Source organism: Symphalangus syndactylus, chromosome X, assembly GCF_028878055.3.
Source record: "Symphalangus syndactylus isolate Jambi chromosome X, NHGRI_mSymSyn1-v2.1_pri, whole genome shotgun sequence".
NCBI lineage: Eukaryota > Metazoa > Chordata > Mammalia > Primates > Hylobatidae > Symphalangus > Symphalangus syndactylus.
This window is the reverse complement of record NC_072447.2, coordinates 56,016,940-56,036,059: the sequence shown is the minus strand read 5'-3', so window position 1 is coordinate 56,036,059 and position 19,120 is coordinate 56,016,940.

Below are 19,120 nucleotides of genomic sequence, written 5' to 3'. Positions count from 1 at the left end.
ACAGGATTGGTGTCCTTATAAGGAGAGGAACAGACCCCAGAGACTCTCCCTCTCTCCCCAAGAATACAGAGGAGCAGCCATGTAAGGACAAAAGGACAAAGTGGCTACTCAAGCCAGGAAGACAGGCCTCACCAGAAACCAAACCTGCCATTACCTCAATCTTAGACTTCTAAACTTCAAACTGTAAGAAAACACATTTCTGTTGTTTAAGCCACCTAGTCTGTGGTATTTTGTTATGGCAGCCTGAGGAGACTAACATACAGTCCTGATGAAGGCCTCATTCAAACCCCACAGGCAGATTTGGAGCTGGGATAGGCCTTCAGAGTTGTCCCAAGTTGGGGTGAGGGGTCAGACATTTATACCTCAGCATTGCACCAGCTTCGGGTAGGAGATATTATTTTGCACAAGGCAGCTCTCTTCAGTGGAAATGGTTATCCTCAGCTGAGACAATCCCCAAAAAGGGCTGACAGTTGAAGCCTTCCAGCAGCAATGGGACTAAGTTTTTCAGCCCTCTCTGGGCAACACTGTAAGACCCTGCCTTTATAACCTACTTGGTGCCCTAAGACTCTAAGTCTGGGATCTTGCCTCGTTCTCAGCAATGTCTCCCCTTTCTGAACAGGATTCCTGTCAGCTGGAATCCTGTTCTTAAACTCCATCTCAGTGACTAGGGTGTGCAAGCTTCCAGATCTCTGATATCAGACCTCTGATTGCCTGCTATGTCTTCTCACAGTGCCTTATCCCTGAGGCCATGCTCTGCTTATGAGCAATGACACTGTGCTAGACCTCCCTGAGGCTGACTACTTGCTCTTCCTCCTATATAACACTTGCCCCAATCTTTCAATCTTCCTATACACTCTGCTTCACCTGCCTGGATAGAACACTTTCTATGACCTAGACTTTGGTCACCTCCATTGGTATGCCTAGCACCCAGAAACTCCTTTCTTGGCAGTTCTGCTGGCCATGGAGCATCAAGCCTCCATCTACTACACTCTGGAGTAGTTTCTCATATTCTGACCTGCAGAACATACACTTATATTTGTAACAAGAGAAGAGGGTTCCCAATTGCCAATCACCCTGTCATGCTTTGGATATGCTTAAAGATTATGTGCCTATTAAAAGCTTCAAAATGTTCTGCAGTAAAGACATATGTTTAACTGTTTCAGTCGTCTATTGCTGTATAATAAACTACCCTAAAACTTAGTGGCTTAAGACAATGCTCTACTCTTTATCATGATTTTATGGGTCAGGAATTCAGGCTGCATTTGTTGACATTCAGCTAATGGCTAGGCTGGAAAGCCCAACATGGCTTCACTCACATGGATGGCACCTCAGTGCTCCTCCATGTGACCTCGCCAAATGGCTAGGCTGAGTTTCTCAAAATATGGTGATCTCAGAGCAGTCATACTTCTTATTTGGTAGCTGACTTCCAGACAGAAGAAGCCAAAGCTGCTAGTTCTCTCAAGGCCTGCGTTTGGAAATCCCAAAACATCACTTCTGTCACATTATATTGATCCATGTAAGTCACAAGGCTGGCTTTGACTCAAGGGGCAGGGAGGGACAAAGTCTTCGTGTGAAGAGTGGCCTGCATATACAGGGAGGGGAAAAAATCATTGGGAGTCATATTTGATGTAAGCCATATATTTCAAAAATTATCAGAAACATTCAATGCTTCTGCTCATAAGACTCATCAATGTCTTGAAAGTCTTTTATTCAACATAGCCAGTTTAAGAATCTCTGATATCATATAATCATAGTCTCACTGTGTTATGTGCTAGAGAGGCCTAATCAAAGACAAAAGTGTGAGAAAGTTAACATTAGACTTCTAGGTCTTAAGGATCTACTATCCCATGGATGGTAGTACATGGTAGCAAGTGTGACTGCCCCTAAGAACTTGGAAAAAAAAGTACAGTTTCTCCTTATTGTCATATGCAGAGTCTCAGCCCTCCACCTTATTCTGTGCTTATGAAACAACTCTCTGATTACTAAATTCATGAAGCACATGCTGTGGCTGACTCTCCCACATCCATTCTATCTCTCTTCCAATGAGCAGACTTAGAGGAAGTTGGCGAGCTAGCTTTAACTCTAGACAAGAATGATTGGTTTAAGAGTAATCCCATATTTTCCTTGCCAATGACTGGTCTAGGAATTGACTTGTGACCAAATTTTAGCCAAGGAGATAAAAGGAGTATATTGGTAAAAGTTTATTGAAAACTTCATAGAAACATAAAACATAGAAAGCCTCTTCCTTTTTTGGCCACTCCTAAAAGGGAGCAACCCAATGTCTTCCCAGCTGCTATACTTAGCTGCAAGCCCATCCCTGGTTGACACTGAGTCCTCTCTATCAGGTCAAGATATAGTTCCTGGTGATCAAGCAATAGATGGCTATAAATTAAATAATACATCTTGAGCACATGTAATACACAATGGCTGATAAAGCACAGAAGCTCTAATAAAACCTTCCTTTTAGAAAATAATAATTAAAAAAATGGCCAGGCATGGTGGCTCATGCCTGGATTCCCAGCACTTTGGGAGGCCGAGGTGGATGGATCACTTGAGGTCAGGAGTTCCAGACCAGCCTGGCCAACATGGTGAAACCCCATCTCTACTTTAAAAAAAAAAAAAAAAAAAAAAAAGCCATGGCTACTCAGGAGGCTGAGGCACAAGAATAGCTTGAAGCCGGGAGGTGGAGGTTGCAGTGAGCAGAGATCGCGCCACTGCACTCCAGCCTGGGAGACAGAGTGAGACTCTGTTTCAAAAAACAAAACAGAAAAAAGAATGAAAAATACCACCAATGATCATCAGTCTATGGATATATGATATATTACTTCCTGGACATTGTTGCAAGGTTTACTATTCTAGTAGTAAAGGGAGTTCAAGAGAGACAACCAATCTGGCATCCCACAGTTCTCTCTGAAAGAAACCCCACTGTCTTCCAATGGCAACATCTGAGATGAACATTGAAGCTTGTCTCATTTTTGCAAGACTACTGGAATATGTAAGAAGTACTCAATAGCCTGAAATTGTTCTACCAGATCCTTTAATGTTCCAGTTGTGGCAGGTACATTATTTAATTAGAGAACGACAAATGTTTCACTCTGGCTTGACAATGATAGAAAACTCAAGCTTTGAGCTGAGTTCTCAAAAAACTCAGTTCTTTGAGCTGTATAAAATTGAAAACCGGTCTCAACCTCTCTTCAATAATAATAAAACGTATTGTTGGCCAAAATTAAAGTCAACTGATCTCAGACCTCTGCTTGCCTGCTATTATCTCCTCATAGTGCTTCATCCTATAGGATAGACTTCAGGGTTAGTTGAGCAAGAAAATCATCAAGGACACAGGTTACTTCCATTTCTTCATTCTAACACCAACACTGTCAGCTTCATCCTGAGGCTGATTCCCCTCATGGCTATACAATACCCCCTTATAGCAACTAGTGCTAATGGCTACTCATTTATACCCAGTGAGATACTGACTTCCTGTAGCTGTGCTTATCAACAAGAAAGTTGTATTTCCAAAAACTCTCAGAAAAGTTATTTTTGTTTCTCATTAGACCAAGTTGATTTGGGCCAGACGATCTGCTTAACAGACTGGCTTACATGACTAGATTAGACTAATTGGGGCTTCAAGGACTGGGGTCGACCAGCTTCCCTTGAGGCATGTGGGTTATATGTGGGAGTAGATGACACCTACACAAAATCACAATTTAGTTAGGAATGGAAAAAGAGGGAATGAATGCCAGGATGACAACCAACATTTCGTATTGCATTAGGTTTTGATTCCGGGAGGTAGGTACCTTGAGTGGAGGATAGGATCATTCTGCTCACTAGGGAGGAATATTTCCCCCTGGAACGTAACACACACGTGCATTTATTTGTAAATCTGTATCTCGTGATTTGCCTACTTTGAATAAATAGCCTTGCTTTAGAACCATGTCTAACAAGGCTGAAGGCCAATCCTAATCGTTGGACCAAGTTATAATCACTCAGGTTAGGCCACTACTCACCATGGTGAGTACTTTTTAGTCTATAACAGCAAGAACTGAGCTAGTTGAAATAAGAAGAAAAAGAAAAGGAAAAAGAAAAAATTATGATTGTGTATATGCATTAACAAATTGCACCCACAAATATGCACCCACAAAATGAGAGAGGGAAAGAGAGATTTACCCAGCCAACACCGATAGCTATTTCTAATGTTTTGCTTGTTCTTTCAGCAACTACTTCTTTGTATCCAACTTAAATTCTTCCACTTAAAACTTATTTCCTCTTGCTATTTTTCTAAAAGCATTGTCAAACAGGATACATATTGTCATCTGTCTCACATATGTAAAAAAATATCCAATTGAAGTGAAAATGATTCATTTCTAGATCAACAAATGGGTTCTCAAAATCCCTTCCATGCCTAAGAGCCCATAAGCTAGTGTTACCTTGATTATTAGTATAAGTAAACCTGAAATATACTAGAGTATAAACGCCAAACATTAAGCCTGCAGGCCAGCTCCAGTCTACAGAAGGTCATCATTCAATGATAACACCCTCAGTGAAAACAGGTTTATTTTAGCTGGCATATTTTTTAATGAAATATTAGTTCAGCCCACTAGGATTTTCATGAAGAGAAATTGGTCCATGAGTAAATTTGAGTTGACACTCTTGTCCTGAGGAAACAAAATGGCATTTTTTGAGAATGCAAGATTAATGCAGTAAATGATTATTATTCACTCCAAACTATGCCCCTGGAAATTCCAGCAAAATTGAGGCATCAAATGTCAGAAGCTGCAACATTGCAGTTCAGTGCAATGTGTGAGTGTGCATATGTGTGTGTGTGTGCACACAGGCACGTATACACTTCCTAAAAACATCCTCTAAACAAATCACATTTGCACATTGAGCAAGATCATATTCTGGTTCTGAATTTCTCAATCCGCTTTTTATAGTGTTACTCATAGTTTTTCCTAAGGCTTTTAACCTTAAGGCAAGCTTTTTCAAGAGCTAATTCAAAGTGAAGATTGACTTTTGCATAATGTCACCAAAAGGTGATGTCACTTTCTTTTCTCCCTTGTCGCAAGAAAACTGGATACTAATGTTGGATTTACTTCACCTGTTAACACACAGACAAGTAATCTCTATAGACACAGTATCAGACAACCTGACGTTTTCAGTGGAACTCTGGATAAAGCAAAACTTTCAGGGATAGGCTCTCTAGCTCCCAAGGGAAATTATGCTTCTTTTCAACTCTCTTTTACACAATGATGTGGTGATTATTTTTAACATTAGAACTAAAAGTTGTACTTTAGTGAAAGGGAACTGATCAAAATTTCCAACTAAAAATCCAAAGGAAAATTTATTCATGAAAAACTTAAACTCTACCCCTCAATTCTAGTTACAAATAGTACCTATTTTTATCAACATATATGACTAAGTGTTTCAATACAATACCGTCAGTCACTCAAGTCAATCACAGGTCAAGTCTCCAGTGGCCAGTGTTTCCGGAAAAATATATTACATGCCAATGCAACTGGAAAACACAAACACAAAAAGACAAATATTGTATGATTCTACTTATATGAGGTACCTAGAACAGGCAGATTCAAAGAGATAGAAAGTAGGTTAGAGGTTACCAGGGGCTGAGGGAGGAGGAAATGAGGAATTATTATTTAATTAGTACAAAGTCTCTTTTTGGGAAGAAGGAAATGTTCTGGAGATGAATGGCAGTGATGGTTGCACAGTAATGTGAATGTACTTAAGCCACTGAGTTACACACATTGAAATGGCTAAAATGGTAAATTTTACGTTATGCATATTTTAATCACAATAAAAAGAATATAAGAGGAGGTAATATATATGTGGCAGAAAACTATGGACTCACACATAGATTGGTCCATTTTATCTTCAAATCCATCTTGGGACAGGATTCATTCTCTATTCAGGAAAAGGCCAGATGCTGAAGGAGCTGCTTGAAGGAGTAGCCAAAACAGAGAGAAGCCCACATCTTTCCCTTCACATCTGAGTAAAAATAAAGTCAGAGATTGCAATGACTTTGAATTAAAGTGTACTTTGGTGCCACTCAGCCGATAATTACATGTATAAGACATTTGATGTTGACTTTGCCAATAAGGCTACTTTCCCTCAAGTGGTGTATACTAATGGACACTGGGTTGACCTGTATGAATCTAAGATGTTATTATTTTAAATCTGGTTATAAATGCACTGTGTAACTAGAGTCTTAAAAATGGAATGCTACCTGGGGCATAATGAGTTGAACTGAAGACATTGAACTTCATTAAATCCAAGGATTATTTTTCAAGTCCAAGAAATTGACAGTCTCCTTAAGAAAGGAAGACTGTGCTGTTGAATTTTTCTCTCTTACTTCAGTATCGAGGTTATTAGAAAGCATTCTGTTTCATCTTTTAGATTTCAACCACACTGTGTTACAAAGACAGCATCTTCAATACAGAAACAATGTCAGTGCTTGATGTCAGGGCTGGCTCTGTAGATACTTCTCGGCTTAAAGGGCTGCTGTTTAATTCTGAACAACCAAAATTCAGGGTAAAAATTGCAATTCCACATTTAATCATAATTTCCTACACCTCTCTATCAAAGCTGGCACAAATGAAATGGAAGAAATTCTTGTGTAAAGGGGAAAAGGTAAGAAAGGAAAGGAAGATTGCTTGGATTTCCAGATGAGCTTGCACCTCATTTAGCAATCCCATGAGATGGTTTTGCTACCAGACAGCATGGCAATCTTTCTATTATCTGTCCTTTTCATAACAGACACAGATGAAACATTGAGCTAATTCCTAAATACACTGTACTGCAGATCTGCAAATTGAATGAAAGCCTCATTATTCAGTTATACCAAGCAATATGCCAACAGATACCTGAATAACACAATAGCCAGTGGGTATAATGAATGGATTTTGATGCTATCTAATGAATGCTTGCAATACATTTTATTTAGTATAGTATATAAAAATTGCCTTTCATCACTAAAAGGGGAGGTGCTATTATTGGTTTCTTGATGCACTGTCAAATGCTTTTCACTTCCCTTACCTTGTATGTCTGTCCTGGCTTTTCTACTCAGATTGGAGCATGAAACCTCAAGAGATCCAGGGGTTTCCTCTCCATAAGGACAACCAACAAATTCAAGATATTTCTATAATTGTACTGAACACTATAGTTTAACTGTAAACGTCACAGTGCTATGATAGAAGTCGGGTAGAGGAGTACAAGATCATCACAATAGTATCTATTGACTGTTAATTATATCAGATACTGTTCTAAGTGCTTTAAAGCCATTAAGTCACTGAATTGTCACAATACCCTTTCAAGGTAGGCACTACTGTTATCCCCATTGTACGAACAAAGAAATTGAGGTGCAGAGAAGTTAGATAATTTGCCTATGGCCTCAGAGCTACTAAGCAACACAAGTGGAATTCAAATCCAGGCGGTAAGTCTGCAAAGTCCTGTTCTAAGCTCTACACCACACTGCCCGTCTAACAAGAGGAGCACAGTATTCTGGAACCCTCCCATCCTGTCTGGGTTCTTATGAAGCACCGCTTCTTCTAGTGGAAGGAATCATTACACATTTGGTATTCTCAAAGCAATAATTCTTGTTATCATCACAAGTCAGCACTTCGTATATATATATATATATATATATATAGAGAGAGAGAGAGAGACATATATATATACACACACACACACGTATATAGTGAACTCTTCATCACCCATGAAATGTGCAGAAAATCCAAGACTACATAAGTAATCTGTTTGTGGTCATCTACCCAAATATGGCCATACCTTCTGGATATTAACTAAAATGGGGGGATAAAACACTGAAAAGGAAGCTATGGTTTCTTTACTTAATGGTTTCATGAAATCTTTAAAATTCTCTGACTTTCAAATAACACTTACAAACCAAGCATGAATATGAAAAATATCTATTTAATTTCTTCCATAGTTGATAATTCATTTGATTCACTGAAAATTTAAAAAGCTACAATGGTTGAATAAAGGATAAATAACTTCATAAAATAACTTTTAACCATTAAACAGAGACTGTACTTTAAAAAAAAATTAGTGGACTATATTTGTTTACGACTTCAAAATCTCCAATAATAAAGTCTGAATTTACGTTATTCAAATTCAAATTTTAATCCATGTGAAACAGTTTTGGTATTATCATTCTGTTTTAAATTAAGATTTATATTTTCATATTTACATTTAAAGACAAGAAATAAATGCATATTTTATAAAATTTTAATATAAAGATCTTTTATAATCATATTAATATTTATTCTTATAACAATATCTAAAATTATTGAGCATTAATGCACCAGTCATTGAAGTCTTTTCATTCATGATTTGAATATAATTTGCATAACAGTCTTTTGAAGGAGGCATTTTTGTCTCCATTTTATAGATGGTGAAACAAAGTGTCTGAAAAGTTGAGTCATTTTCTCAAAGATCATTGCAATAGAACCATGGAAAGAGCCAGGATTCAAGCCCTATTCATTCCGACTCCAAAAACCTGGATGTTAAATACTACATTGTATTGCCTCAGAAACCATAAGAAAAAGATTTGATGAATTTATCTAAAAATTTTAAAATTGCACAAACCCCGAAGATTATTAACAAGGTTAAAAGAGAAAACAAGGACTAAAAAAATTAAAACAACTGAAACATATGTGAAAGAATTAATGTCCTTAATACATAAAGAGATTCTCACAAATCAATAAGAAATATAAGCAAAATGAAAGAACAAAAAGTTAAAATGGCAAATGTATCCATGGAAAGCTTTTTAAACCTAAACAAAAAAGTTAATTAGATTGATTTATTACTTTTACTTTATAAGATTATCAAAGATTTTTAAAATTAATATACCTAACATTGTTCAGGGAATAAAGAAACGGGCATGCATGCTCACATACCCCTAGAACCATGTATGGAACAATCATAAACATAACAGAAACACACAATTTACCAGGATCTAGTTTATATTTTAGTGTTTCATTTCAAAAAATATGTTTCATGTGAAAAAAGTAGAATATGTCACACACACACACACACACACAGTATGCTCCCGATTTTGAGAAAGACAAGAAAAATCATTTTGAAGCATATAAAAATTCTGAAAGGCTCTATACCAAAATGTTAATCACAATTGCTTATTTTGGGGTTAGTGGAATTATGCATTATTTTATGTTCACTTTTTATTATATCTTTTAATATTATGTGAATTTTTATAATATCAATTAATTTTATAATTACACAAACATACATACAAGAGCCAATCAAAATAGCTGCTGAGGCAACCATTCTTGGTGGTAGACAGTCTTGGAGCCGCCAGTCCAAAACTTATTTCACAGTCTTCCTTGCCTCGATGTTTTTTGGTGGCAATGTACCCAGGCCCAAGCATGAAAAATGAGGGGTGACTGTAAGTCAGTCATGGACATTTCATTTCCCATTGCTAGTAATTGACACAGGGGTAAGCATGTGACCCAGTTCTGGCTAATGAGATATGGAAGTTTGTTGATGGCCTCGGGTTAAAATTTCATCCTGGCCGGGTGTGGTGGCTCACATCCATAGTCCCAGCATTTTGGGAGGCCAAGGCAGGCAGATCACTTGAGTCCATGAGTTGGAGACCAGCCTAGGCAACATGGCAAAACCCCATATCTACAAAAATTTAAAAAATTAGTCGGGCATGGTGGTACATGCCTGTAGTCCCAGCTACTCAGGAGGCTGAGGTGGGAGGATCACCCTAGCCTGGGAGGTTGAGACTGCAGTGAGCCGTGATCACACCACTGCACTCCAGCCTGAGCGACAGAGTAAGACCCTGTCTCAAAAAAAAAAAAAAAGATTTCACCCAAATAAAAAGAGAGCAGTGGATACAGAAGGCATTTTAGTCACTCACACCTGTCCACTTGCTTTTCTTTTTGGGATGCTGTTGTATAAGGATGAGATATTTAACTACATAAATACATAAAGATACATGTATAGATTCTGTTACCCTCTGTTTTCTCAGGAGTCTTAGTCTTTCTTATACCATCTCTCTTTTGTATATAAAGCTTCTTCTCAATTGGATACTTCTCATCAGCATCAAGCCCATTCATCCCAATGCTCCCTTAGTTACACTTTCCACTTCATATTCTGTCCCCTTCAAAGCCAAGCTCTTAAAAAATTTCTTCTACCCAACACCTCCATTTTCTCATCTTTTGCACCCATTAGTTCACCAAAACAGTACTTGCTGATTTACTTATGAGCTATGACCTCAATGTTACTAACCAATCTAACTTCAGTTCACATCATCACTCTCTTTTTAATGAAACACTCTGTTCTCTTGGCTTCGGGTCTTCTTTCTACATTTGAGTTTTTCTTTTACCTCAATGATTGGTCTTTCTCAGCTTCCTTCACCATATCATAGGCTCGTCCTCTCCTATTAACCCACTAAATGCTGGTATTCCTCAAAGCTTATTCCTAGACCATTCACTCTTTCCATTTTATTTTCTCCCTTATTAATACATTTGGCATCAATTTCCATTTTTGTGCAGATACATACATATTATCTCAGACACATAAATCCAATATCTCTTTGTAAACATTTCAGAGGCATATCAAGCTCAACATTTGTATTTGAGGTCCTCCTGCTCAAATCTGAACCTCTCCCTCTATTCTCTGTCACAATGAATAGTACCAACATTGGTTCAGCTATGTAGTCCTAAAATCTAAAAATAGTCCTTGATACCATCCCCAAACCTAATTCATCACTAAATACTATCAACTTTACCTCCTAAATATTTCTCAAATTTAATCACATCTGTTTCATATCTACCACTACCATTCCAGCTAAGCTATTATATTCTCTCAACTGAACTACACAATAAATTCTCAACTCACCCCTCTCTATCCATTCTTGCAACTCCTCAATTTGTCTCCACACTGTAGATAGTGTGACCTTCCTTTAAACTCAATTCTGATTATATCACTTTCTTTCTTAAAACTCTTTAGTGGTTTTCCATTGCACTCAGGATGAAGAATAAAAACTTTAACTTGATCTGCAAGGCCCTGAAAGGTATGCTCTGGACCTTCTACAATCTTGTGTCAGGAGCCATTCTCCAGCCCCGGGGAATGAATGTTTTCTAGTGTAGGCCAATCATGTCAGTTCTATTCTCCTACCAGTGATTGGATTAGGAATGGGCATGTGAAGCAACTCTTGCTAATGAGAAGTCAAATAACAAGGAGATGGGGAGTCAGCCTTCTAAGAAGGAATAAGACAGGACACATCTCTTCCCTTTTAGATAATATCATAAGATGATATGATGCCTAATAATATTTCAGACATTTTATGACCATGAGGAGAAAACAGTTGATAAGTAATACTTCTGGTCGTGCATACTAGGATTAGTTGAATTCCTTATTCCAATTCTTCATGCCTCTGTAATAGATAACCATACCCTTGCCACATCCTCATGGTGGTAAGAATGTTCTTCTGTGTCCCTTGGCTTTTGGCTTGGTTATGTGTCTTGTTGTGGCCAATGGTATGTAAAATATCGTGTTTAAAGTTTGATCTACTGTGGAGAAACTGAGTTCACTTGCCACAGAAATGGCATTGGTAATGAAAACATTGTTAGAAATGTATTTTTTATTTAAATAGGTTTGTAGGGAATAGGCGGTGTTTGGTTACATAAATAAGTTCTTTAGTGGTGATTTCTGAGATTTTGGTGCACCCATCGCCCAAGCAGTGTACCCTGTACCCAACGTGTAGTCTTTTATCCCTCGCCATCTCCTTCCCTTTCCCCTGAGTCTTCAAAGTCCAATGTATCATTCTTATGCCTTTGCATCCTCATAGCTTAACTACCACATATTGGTCAGAACATACGATATTTTGTTTTCCATTTTTGAGTTACTTCACTTAGAATAATCATCTCCAATTCCATCCATGTTGCTGCAAATGCCATTATTTCATTCCTTTTTATGGCTGAGTAATATTCCATGGTATATATAGACCACACTTTCTTTTTTTTTTTTTTTTTTTTTTTTTTTGAGACGGAGTCTTGCTCTTTCGCCCAGGCTTTCTTTATCCACTCGTTGATTGATGGGCATTTGGACTGGTTCCATATTTTTGCAATTGCGAATTGTGCTGCTATAAACAAGTGTGCATAAGTATCTTTTTCATATAATGACTTCTTTTCCTCTGGGTAGATACCTAGTAGTGGGATTGCTGGATCAAATGGTAGATCTACTTTTTGCTCTTTAAGGAATCTCCACACTGTTTTCCATAGTGGTTGTACTAGTTTACATTCCCACCCACAGTGTAAAAGTATTCCCTTTTCATCCAACATCTATTATTTTTTGATTTTTTGATTATGGCCATTCTTGCAGGAGTAAAGTGGTATCGCATTGTGGCTTTGATTTGCATTTCCCTGATAATTAGTGCTATTGAACATTTTTCCATATGTATATTGATCCGTTTTCATACTGCTATGAAGAAATACCCAAGACTGGGTAATTAATAAAGAAAAAGAGGTTTAATGGACTCACAGTTCCACATGGCTGGGGAGGCCTCACAATCATGATGGAAGGCAAAGGAAGAGCAAAGGCACGTCTTACATGGCAGCAGGTAAGAGAGCGTGTGCAGGGGAACTGCCCTTTATAAATCCATCAGATCTCATGAGACTTATTCACTATCATAAGAAAAACCTGCTCCCATGATTCAATTACCTCCCACCAGGTCCCTCCCATGACACATGGGGATTATGGGAGCTACAATTCAAGATGAGGTTTGGGTGGGGACACAGCCAAACCATATCAATATGCTTGTTGGACATTTGTGTATCTTCTTTTGAGAATTGTCTATTCATGTGCTTAGCCTATTTTTGATGGGATTGCTTGTTTTTTTCTTCTAATTTGTTTGAGTTCTTCGTAGATTCTGGAAATTAGTCCTTTGTCAGATGAACAGATTGTGAAGATTTTCTTCCACACTGTGGGTTGTCTGTTAACCCTGCTGATTATTTCTTTTGCTGTGCAGAAGCTTTTTAGTTTAATTAAGTCCCATCTATTTATCTTTGTTTTTGTTGCATTTGCTTTTGGGTTCTTGGTCATGAAGTCTTTGCCTAAGCCAATGTCTAGAAGGGCTTTTCTGATATTATCTTCTAAATGTTTATGGTTTCAGGTCTCAGATTTAAGTATTTGATTCATCTTGTGTTAATTTTTGTATAAGGTGAGAAATGAGAATCCAGTTTCATTTTTCTACATGTGGCTTACCAATTACCCCAGCATCATTTGTTGATCTGTTAAGTCTTTTCCTCACTTTATGTTTTTGTTTGTACTGTCAAAGATCAGTTGGCTACAAGTATTTGGCTTTATTTCTGGGTTCCCTATTTGGTTCCATTGGTCTATGTGCCTATTTTTATGCCAGTACCATGCTGTTTTGGTAACTATGGCCTTACGGTATAGTTTGAAGTCAGGTAATGTGATGCCTCCAGATTTGTTCTTTTTGCTTAGTCTCGCTTTGGCTATGCAGGCTTTTTTGGTTCCATATGAATTTTAGGATTGTTTATTCTAGCTCTGTGAAGAATGATAGGAGTATTTTGATGGGAATTGCATTGAGTTTTTAGATTGCTTTTAGCAGTATGATCATTTCCACAATATTGATTCTGCCCATCCATGAGCATGGGTTGTGTTTCCGTTTGTTTGTGTCATATATTATTTCTTTCAGCAGTGTTTTGTAGTTTTCTTTGTAGAGGTATTTCACCTACCTCCTTGGTTAGGTATATTTCTAAATTTTTTTTGGCACCTATTGTGAAAGGAGTTGACTTCTTGATTTGATTCTCAGCTTGGTCTTTGTTATTTCTTTTCTTCTGCTGGGTTTGGGTTTGGCTTGTTCTTGTTTCCCCAGTTCCATGAGGTGTGACTTTAGATTGTCTATTTGTGCTGTTTCAGACCTTTTGATGTAGGCATTTAATGCTATAAACTTTCCTCTTAGCACCGCTTTTGCTGTATCCCGGAGGTTTTGGTAGGTTGTGTCACTATGATCATTCAGGTCAAAGAATTTTTAATTTCCATCTTGATTTCATTGTTGACCCAGTGATCATTCAGGAGTGTGTTATTTGATTTCCATGAATTTGCATGGTTTTGAGGGTTCCTTTTGGAGTTGATTTCCAGTTTTATTCCACTATGGTCTGAGCGAGTACTTGATATAATTTCGAGTTTCCTAAATTTGCTGAGACTTGTTTTGTGGCCTATAACATGGTCTATATTGGAGAATATTCCATGTGCCAATGCATAGAATGTATATTCTGCAGTTGTTGGGTGAAATATTCTGTAAATATCTGTTAAGTCCATTTGTTTTTTTGGTTGACTTTGTTTTGATGAGCTGTTTAGTGCTGTCAGTGGAGAATTAAAGTCCCCCACTATTATTGTGTTGCTGTCTATCTCATTTCTTAGGTCTAGTAGTAACTGTTTTATAAATTTAGGAGCTCCAGTGTTAGGTGCATATATGTTTAGAATTGTGATATTTTCCTCTTGTACCAGTCCTTTTATCATTATATAATGTCCCTCTTTGTCTTTAACTGCTGTAGCTTTAAAGTTTGTTTTGTCTGATGTAAGAGTAGCTACTCCTGCTTGATTTTTGTGTCCATTTGCATGGAATATATTTTTCCATTCCTTTACCTTAAGTTTATGTGAGTCCTTATGTGTTAGGTGAGTCTCCTGAAGACAGCAGAAAGTTGGTTAGTGAATTCTTATCCATTCTGCCATTCTGTATTTTTTAAATGGAGCATTTGGGCCATTTACAGTCTATTAGGTTGCTTCAAAAGCAATCGCAGTTTCCGCCATTTTGACAAAAACTGCAATTACTTTTGAAGCAACCTAATAGCATTAAGATGTGAAGTACTATTCTATTCATTATGCTATTTGTTGTCTGAATATCTTGTTTTTCTTTTTCATTGTGTCATTGTTATATAGGTCCTGTGAGATTTATACGTTACGGAGATTCTATTTTGGTGTATTTCGAGGATTTGTTTCAAGATTTAGAGTTCCTTTTAGCAGTTCTAGTAGTGCTGGCTTGGTAGTGGTGAATTCTCTCAGCATTTGTCTGGAAGAGACTGTATTTGTCCTTCATTTATGAAGCTTAGTTTCACTGGATATGAAATTCTTGGCTGATAATTGTTTTGTTTAAGGAGGCTGAAAATAGGACCCCAATCCTCTCTAGCTTGTAGGGTTTCTGCTGAGAAATCTGCTGTTAATCTGATAGGTTTTCCCTTGTAGGTTACCTGATGCTTTTGCCTCACAGCTCTTAAGATTCTTTCCTTTGTCTTTACTTTAGATGATCTGATGACTATGTGTATAGACAATGATCTTTTTGTGATGAATTTCTCAGTTGTTCTTTGAGCTTCTTGTATTTGGATGTCTAGATCTCTAGCAAGTCCAGGAAGGTTTTCTTCGATTATTCCTTCAAATATATTTTCCAAACTTTTAGATTTCTCTTCTTCCTCAGGAACACTGGTTATTCTTAGGTTCAGATGTTTAACATAGTCCCAAACTTCTTGGAGGCTTTGTTCATTTCTTAAATTTTTTTCTTTATTTTTGATGGATTGGGTTAACTCAAAAGCCTTGTCTTAAGGTCTGAAGTTCTTTCTTCTGCTTGTTCAATTCTATTATTGAGACTTTCCTGTGCATTTTGTATTTCTCTAAGTATGTACTTGATTTCCAGAAGTTGTGATTGTTTTTTATTTATGCTATTTCACTGCAGAATTTTCCTTTCATATCCTGTATCATGTTTTTCATTTTTTCAAGTTGGACTTCACCTTTCTCTGGTGCCCCCTGGATTAGCTTAATAATCGATCTTCTGAATTCTTTTTCTGGCAATTCAGAAATTTCATCTTGGTTTGGATCCATTGCTGTTGAGCTATGATGATCTTTTGGAGGTGTTAAAGAACCGTGTTTGTCATATTACCAGAATTGTTTTTCTGGTTCCTTCTCATTTGGGTAGACTATGTCAGAGGGAAGATCTGGGATTCAAGGGCTGCTGTTCAGATTCTTTTGTCCCACAGGGTGCTCCCTTGATGTGGTGTTCACTCCCTTCCCCTAGGAATGGGGCTTCCTAAGAGCTGAACTGTAGTAATTATTTTTGGTCTTCTGGGTCTAGCCACCCAGCGGAGCTACTGGACTCTGGGCTGGTACTGGGGGTTGTCTGCAAAGAATCCTGTAATGTGATCCATCATCAGGTCTTGTAGCCATGGATACCAGCACCTGCTTCAGTGGAGGCAGCAGGGGAGTGAAATGGACTCTGTGAGGGTCCTTGGTTGTGTTTTTGTTTAGTGCGTTGGTTTTGTGTTGGTTGGCCTCCAGCCAGGAGGTGGCACTTTCAACAGCACATCAGCTGTGGTCCTATAGGGAGGATGCAAGCTTGCCCTAGGGACACCTGGTTTAGTATTTAGGATTCTCAGGTGGTAGGCAAAGCCATAGACCTCCCAAGAGATTATGATGTTTGTCTTTGGCTACCAGGGGGGGTAGAGAAAGACTACCAGGTAGGGGCAGGGATAGGTGTGTCTGAGCTCAGCCTCTCGTTGAGCAGGGCTTGCTGTGGCTGCTGTGGGGGATGGGGGTGTGGTTCCCAATCCTATGGAGTTATATTCCCAGGGGGATTATGGCTGCCTCTGCTGAGTTACACAGGTCGCCAAAGAAGTGAGAAAAAGGCTGGCAGTCACCAGTCTCACCCCTCTCCCATTCCTAAAGACCAGTCTTACTCCCACCATGCCCCCGCCCCCCTCAACAGCACCAAGTCTATTTCCAGGCAGCTGGTGACCAGGGCTGAGAACTTGCCCCAGACCAGGAGCCTCTCCATTGAGAAAGCAAGCAGACTCACAGTTTTTCAGCATCTCAGGGAGCCTGCAGTGGTGATCCAGTTCCTTCAAAGGGTCTGTGGATTCTCTCAGCTTTCCTTGTATGTTCGTGTGGTAGTTCTTGGAGCAAAAGTTCAAAATGAGAGTCTCCACATGCTGATCTATCTGTCCAAGTGGGGCTGCAGGCTGGTCCTGCCTCCTATCTGTCATCTTAATCCCTTCCTAGAAATTTCTTTTCTATAGCTTTACTGAGATATAATTTAAATAATAAACTTTACTTACTTCAGTGTGCAATTGAATGGTTTTTAATAAACTTAGAGTTCTGCAACCATCACCTCTATCTAATTCCAGAACATTTTTATCACCCCAGAAAGAAACACCTTGCCAATCAGTAGTCATTCCCCGTTCCCCACCCCACCTTACTCTACTCCCGGCCCCTGGCAACCACTAATCTATTTTCTATCTCTATGAATTTGCCTATTCTGGACATTTCATATCAATTGAATCATACAATATGTGGTCTTTTATATCCAAGTTCCTTCGCTTAGCATAATATTTTTGAAGTCCAGCCACAGTGGAACAGTATTGGTACCTCATTCCTTTTCATTGCCCAACAGTATTCTATTGTATGGATAGACCACATTTTGTTTATCCATTCACCCATTGATGGACATTTGGATTGTTCCTACTTTTTAACTATTATGAATAAAGCTGCCATGAATACTGACATGCAAGCCTTTGTGTAAACATGTGTTTTCATTCTCTTCCATACACAGACAGGAGTGAAATTGCTGGGTTGTATGGTAAGTTAATATTTAACTTTTTAAGGAACTGCCAAACCATGTTCCAAAGTGGCTGCACTATTTTGCCTTGCCACAACCAATGGTTCAAGGCTCTAACTTCTCTACATCCTTGCCAAAACTACATATTGCCTGTTTTTATTGGTTACATCTACCCTGGTGGGTGTGAAGTAGTATCTCGTTGTGGTTTTGATGTGCATTTCCCTAATGGCTTATATGTTGAGCAGTTTTTCATGTGCTTATTGAGCATTTGTACAACTTCTTTGAAGAAATGTTTATTCACGTAGGTTGCACATTTTTAATTGGGTTTTTTATTAAATAGTTGCAAAAGTACTTTACATATTCTAGATAAAAGTCCTTTATTACATTACAATTTGAAATGCTTGTCTTTTCATTTTCCTAATGATGTTGTTTGAAGCACAAAGGTTTAATTTTTAAGAAGCCCAGATTATCATTTTTTTCTTCTATTGCTTGTAATTTTTGTGTCATATCTAAAAAAAATTTGTCTAACCTCAGGTCACAAAAATTTACTTCCACGTTTTTTTCTAAGAGCTTTATAGTTTTAGCTCTTACATTTATGTCTATGATTTTTGTGTATGGTATGAGGGCGAGGTCTAAATTCATTCTTTTGCATGTGGATATCCAGTTGTCCCAGTACCGTTCCTTTGATTTATATGTCTCTTCTTATGCCAGTACCACACTTTCTTAATTACTCTAGCCTTGTAGTAAGTTTTGAAATCACAAAGTTTAAATGCTCCAACTTTGTTCTTCTTTTTCAAGGCTACGTTGGCTATCCTGGGTCCCATGCATTTTCTTGCATTTCTACATAAATTTCAGCTTGTCAATTTCTAAAAAAAAAAAAAAAAAAAAATAGCACGATGGAATTTTGTTGGAGATTGCATTGAATTTATAGGACCGTTTGAGAAGAAATGCCATCTTAATAACATTGAGTCTCCCAATGCATCAACATGCAGTGTATCTCCATTTATTCAAATCTTCTTAAATTTCTGTCAGCATTGTTTTATAGTTTTCAGTGCAGAAGTCTTGGTCTTTTGTTAAGTTTGTTTCTAAATATTTTCTTATTTTTGATGCTATTGTGAACGTTGTTGTTTCCTTAATTTCAGTTTTTGGATTGTTCATTACTAGTAAATAAAAATGCAATTAATCTTTGTATATTGATCTTGTATCCTACGACCTTGCTGAAGTTGTTAGTTAGTTCTAGTGGTAGTTTTTGTGACTATCTCAGAATTTTCTACACCCTGGATCATACTGTCTGAAAATAAAGACAGTTCTACTTCTGCCTTTCCAACCTGAATGCTTTTTATTTGTTTTTCTTTCTTTATTGCACTAAGACTTCAAGTATGATATTGAATGGGAGTGGTGAGAGAAGACATACTTGTCTCATTCCCAATCTTCAGGGGAAAGCTTTAGTTTTACACCATTAAGTATGATGTTAGCAGTACGGCATTCATACATCAC